Below are 6,000 nucleotides of genomic sequence, written 5' to 3'. Positions count from 1 at the left end.
CTCTGAGCCGTCAGCACAAAGCCCGACGCTCGAACCCACGGACCGCGAGATCGTGACTTGAGCCGAAGTCGGACGCTTAACCGACCAAGCCACCCAGGCGCCCCTCACTCCCTGTTTGTATTTAAACAGACACCTCATCTATTTTGCTGACTGCATACGATTCCATCATATGCATGTACCCCAACTGATTTAACCTCTTCCCTAGTGATGGACATTTAGGTTGCTTCCAAAACTTTTGCTGTTACAAATAATGCTAACTGTGTGTGAGTGTTATCTGTAGGATAAATTCCCGGGAGTGGAATTTTGGGATGCATTTGTAGTTTTGACAGGCATTGTCCTTTGCTCCTCTGAGATGTCCTGCCAATTTATAGCCCCAACTAGCAGAGGCTGAGAGCGTCTTTGCTCCATATCTTTGCCAGTTATGGGACTTTCAAATTTTTGGAGCTCGTGAATCTGATAAGTGAAGAGTTGCTGGGCGTGGTTTGTTTATTTTATTATGAACAAGTTCGCGCATCTTTCCCCGCAGTTCAGAGGCATTTGTGTTTTGTTCTCTGTGAACTGCCTACTCACAGCCTCTACCAATTTTTCTTTTAGGCTGATGGTATTTTATTTTTGATTTTATATCTGTCGTTTGAGTCACAACCACTTTTTCCAGTTTGTTGTCTGTCTTTTGACTTTGCTTCTGGTGCTGTTTGCCGTTCAGAAATATTTAATGTTTTTGTCATTGATATCAATAATTTATTTACTTTTATTTTTTTAATATTTTATTCATTTTTGAGAGAGAGAGAGAGAGAGAAAGAGCGAGCGAGCAAGCAGGTGAGGGTCAGAGAGAGAGGGAGACACAGAATCCAAAGCAGGCTCCAGGCTCTGAGCTGCCATTTTTATGGTATTCTAAATTTCTGGAGGGTAATTGTCTCATTTTTGGACCTTCTATTGAAGTGATCTGTCTATTCATGCATCATTACCACGTGGTCCTACTTGTCAGAGCTTTGAGATAAATTTTAATATTTTGTAAATCTAGTTCCTTTGTGTCTATCTTCTTTTGAAAACAGTGACTGTCTCCTCTTGATTATTCTTTTTTGCCCATATGTACTTTAGAAACAGTTTGTATATTTCCAGGAGAAATCCTGTTGATAACTTTTAATTGGGCTCAGATTAAAATTATAGATTCATTCAGGGAAAATGAACCATTTCTATGATACTGATTCTTTCTATCCGAAAATATTCCATTCTTTTCCATTTTAAAATGTTTTCTTGTGTGTCCCTTGGGAGCATTTAAGTGTTCTTCATATAGAACACGTGAATATTTTAAGTATATTCTCAGACATTTTGCCTTTTCAGTAGCTTTTGTAGATGAGAGTCTTTTCTTTCAATAGCTCTTCTGTTTGTGTATATGAAGGCTATATATTAATTTTGCGTATAGATTTGTACTTAAATTTATATCTACAGATTTCATTAAATTATCTTATTTTTATAGTGATTTTTTTCAGTTGATTCTTTAGATCTTTTAGGTTTACAGTTGTATCAAATATACATAGTGATGATTTTATCTTCTCATTTCCAACTTTAGACCTTTAACTTGTTTCTTTTGCCTAATTACATTAGCTAGTATCTCCAGATTCAAGTCAAATAAGAGTAATGGTAGTGAACTTTGTTATCTTTTTTTGAAGTTTTTATTTCTTTATTTTGAGAGAGAGAGAGAGAGAGAGAGAGCAGGGGAGGGGCAGAAAGAGAGGGAGAGAGAGAGAATCCCAAGCAGGTTCTGTACTGCCAGCACAGAGCCCGATGTGGGGCTTGAACTCACAAACCGGGAGATCATGATCTGAGCTGAAATCCAGAGTCAGACATTTAATCAACTGAGCTACCCAGGCACCCCGTGAGCTTTGTTATGTTATTCCTGTCTCAGATGAGAATGCTTTCATTATGTTCTCATTAAGCGTATGCTGACTTTATATATATATATATATATATATATATATATATAATACGTATTGACAGTGGGAGCTTGGGAATGTGGCAAAGTAGGAGGACCCCAAGCTCACTCCCTCCTACCTTACAACTAGATATCATTCACAGCCTTGTAAATAAACCAGACAGTGATCAGAATTCTGGCAGGACAACTGTTGGCGGGAATGCAAACCAGGGCAGCCACTCTGGAAACCAGTATGGAGGTTCCTCACAAAGTTAAAAATAGAAGTACCCAACGATCCGGCAATTGCGCTACTAGGTATTTATCCAAAGGATACAAAAATGCTGATTCGAAGGGGCGCATGCACCCCAATGTTTAGAGCAGCGCTATCAACAATAGCCAAAGTATGGAAAGAGCCCAAATGTCCACCGACTGGTGAATGGATAAAGAAATGTGGTATATATATATATATATAATGGAATATTGCTCAGGGATCAAAAAGAATGAAATCTTACCATTTGCAACAACGTGGATGGAGCTAGAGTGTATTATGCTAAGCGAAATAAGTCAGTCAGAGAAAGACAAGTACCATATGATTTCACCCATATGTGGAATTTAAGAAACAAAACAGATGAATGTAGGGGAAGGGATGGAAAAATAAAATAAGATAAAAACAGATAAGGAGGCAAACCATAAGAGACTGTCACATACAAAGAACAAACTGAGGGTTGCTGGAGGGGAGGTGGCTGGGGGGATGGGCATTAAGGAAGGGCACTTGTTGGAATGAGCACTGGGCACATAAGCACATGTCAGAGATGAGTCGCTGAGTTCTACTGAAACCAACTTTACGTTGTACGTTAACTAACTTGAATTTAAATAATAACAAAAAAAAAAAAGAAGTCTGGCTGAACAAACCCCAGAGCTAAATGTGGAGAAGCCGCACCTGTGAGGTTCAGAAGGGCAGAAATGGTGGTCAGGAGCTGCCTGCAGGGGGGGAGGGAGCTGTGGGCATGGATGGGGGAAAGTAATGCCTCCTCACACTGGGGAGCGCACACCAGAAGAGGATTCCTCCTAACATCCGGCTTTGAAAGCCAGAGGGGCTGAATTCCCCGAGTTTGTACAACCAGCAGGACTTGGAGTCTGGAGATTTAAAAGTCATCTGACTCAGCACTGAGCGAGAGAGGACAAGGGGGAGATAGCCAGGTCCCTGCCCTTAAAGAGACAACAGCCCACAGGGAGGCAACACAGAAATGACAGTTGGCACAACGCTGGGGACAAGCGGGAGGAAGTTCTGCTTGTGCTGATCTTGGAGCATGTTGGGGGACTTCTTCGGGAACAGAGTGGCTGGCAGATGCCATTTTCCTCCCTTGCCCCCCGGGCATAAGCACAGAGCCACCTGTGGGAGGCAGTGCTGCACAGATACTTGCTACCTAACTGGCTAGCAGTGCACCCTGCCTACACATTCTCATGAAGACTCAACCACTGCAAGCCTGCTGGCCTTGGCCCTGGGCTCAGCAAAACTTTTGTTGACCCCCAATGCACGCACCGTACACAAAGATGCTGCACATCCCTGGCTGCCTCTGCCTCCTGCCCAGCCCCTAGCCTCCGAGGCCATCACACTTCAGGGGAACCAGCCTAGGACTAGTGCCTCAGTGCAAATTTTGCTAACACGACCTCCCCACCCCTGCGGCCTCCTGCAGTCAGGCCCTTCAAAGCCAGCCTGCCTGGGTCTCACTAACACCACACAGAGCAAGCACAGCCCACAACAGGCAAAGTCAGTGCAGAAGTCTGGACTAAAAGAAAACGGGACTCAGACACAACAGCAGGAGGTAAGCAACTCATATAGGAGTCTCCCCCAAAGTGCCAGGTTCTGGTGAACATGGGACACTGCACTGTAGGCCCCTGTGGACCTCTTCTTCATAAGTCACCACTTTCAAGAGCAGAAGACGTAGCTGACTTTCCTAACACACAGAAATAGACACAAAGATGTAGACAAAATGAAGAGACAGAGGAATATGCCCCAAATGAAAGAACAGGACAAGGCTACAGCCAGAAATCTAAGTACAATGGAAATAAGTAATATGGTTGATAGAGAATTTAAAGTAACGACCATAAAGATACTGGACTTCAGAAAAAGGTGGAGGAAATCAGTGAGATCCTTGACAAAAGATAGAAAAAATAGCATATCAGAGATGAAGGACTCAATAAATGAGATTAAGAATGCAATGGATGGAATAAACAGTAGGCTACAGGAAGCAGAGGAACATATCAGGGACCTGGAGGATAGATCAATCAAGCTGAACTGGTGAGAGTCGAACAAATACTGCATAATGAGAATAGACTTAGAAAACAGTGACACCATCACTTTTATACATTTATACATATATGGGGATCTCAGAAAGAGAAGAGAGAGAAAGGGGGGCTGAAAATGTAGGTGAAGAAATAATAGCTGAGCACTTCCTGAATCTGGGGAGGGAAACAGAGATCCAGATTCAGCAGGCAAAATCAACCCAAGGAGGTCCACACCAAGACATGTAGTAATTAAAATGGCAAAAAATAGTGATAAAGAAAGAATTTTAAGGATTTCAAGAGAAAAGAAGACAGTTACATACAAAGAAAACCCCATAAAGCCTGATAAGTTCATTTTTTCAGCAGAAGCATTGCAGGCCAGAAGGGAGTGGCAATATATTCAAAGTGCTGAAAGGGAAAAATCTGTAGCCAAGAATACTGTATCCAGCAAGGCTTTCATTTGGAAGAGAAGGAGAGATAAAGAGTTTCCCAGACAAACAAAAGTTGAAAGAATTCATGACCTCTAAGCCAGCCGTACAAGAAATGTTAAAGGGGGTTCTTTTGCGTGGAAAACAAAAACCGTAAGTAAGAGTAAGAAATATAGGAAGCACAAAAGCAAAAAAAAAAAAAAAAAGTGTATCTTTAAAAATCAGTCAGGAAAAGCACAAAATAAAAAGATGTAAAATATGACACCAAATATCTGAAACATGGAGGGGAGAGGAGTAAAGAATGAGTCCAAAAGTAAGTGACCATCAGCTTAATATAGACTGCTATATGCAGAAACTGAATGGTAACCACACATCAAAGAACAGTAATAGATATGCAAAATAATAATAATAATAAAGAGTAAGGAATCCAAGTATTTTGCTAAAGAAAGTCAACTAATCATGAGACAAGAGAAGAAAAGAACAGAGAGGAACTACAAAAACAAACGTAAAACAGGCAACAAAATGGTAAAAAATACACACATATCAATTATTACTTTGAACGTAAATGGACTAAATGCTCCAATCCATAGACATAGGGTGACAGAATATATTAAAAAAACAAGACCCGGGGCGCCTGGGTGGCTCAGTCGGTTAAGCATCTGACTCTTGATTTCAGCTCAGGTCATGATCTCACAGTTCATGAGATTGAGCCCTGTGTCAGGCTCTTTGCTGACAGTGTGGAGCCTGCTTGGGATTCTCTCTCTCCCTGTCTCTCTGCCCCTCCCTTGCTTGCGCACACATTCACTCTCAAAATAAATAAATAAACATTAAAAAAAAACAAGACCCATCTATATGCTGCCTACAAGAGACTCACTTCAGACCTAAAGACACATGCAGACTGAAAGTGAAGGGATGGAGAAACATTTATCATGCAAATGGAAGTGAAAAGAAAGCCTGAGCAGTAATACTTATATGGAACAAAACAGACTTCAAAATAAAGGCTGTAACAAAGGACAAAGGACACCAAATAATCATAAATGGTACAATCCAACAAGAAGATATAACAATTATAAATATTTATGGCCCCAACACGATGACATCCAAATACATAAAGCAGTTGATGACAAACTTAAAGGCACTAATCGATAGTAAAACAATAATAGAAGGGGACTCTAACACCCCACTTACACCAATGGACAGATCATCTAAACAGAAAATCAACAAGGAAACAGTGGCTTTGAATGACACATTGGACAAGAGGGATCCAACGGTTACATTCAGAACATTCCATCTTAAAACAGCAGAAAACACATTCTTTTCAAGCGAAGCTCATTCTCCAGAATAGATCACATAGTAGGCCACAAAAGAAACCTC

The sequence above is a fragment of the Neofelis nebulosa genome, chromosome X (assembly GCF_028018385.1).
Source record: "Neofelis nebulosa isolate mNeoNeb1 chromosome X, mNeoNeb1.pri, whole genome shotgun sequence".
NCBI classification, from domain to species: Eukaryota; Metazoa; Chordata; class Mammalia; order Carnivora; family Felidae; genus Neofelis; species Neofelis nebulosa.
Note: the sequence above shows the minus strand (reverse complement) of the source record.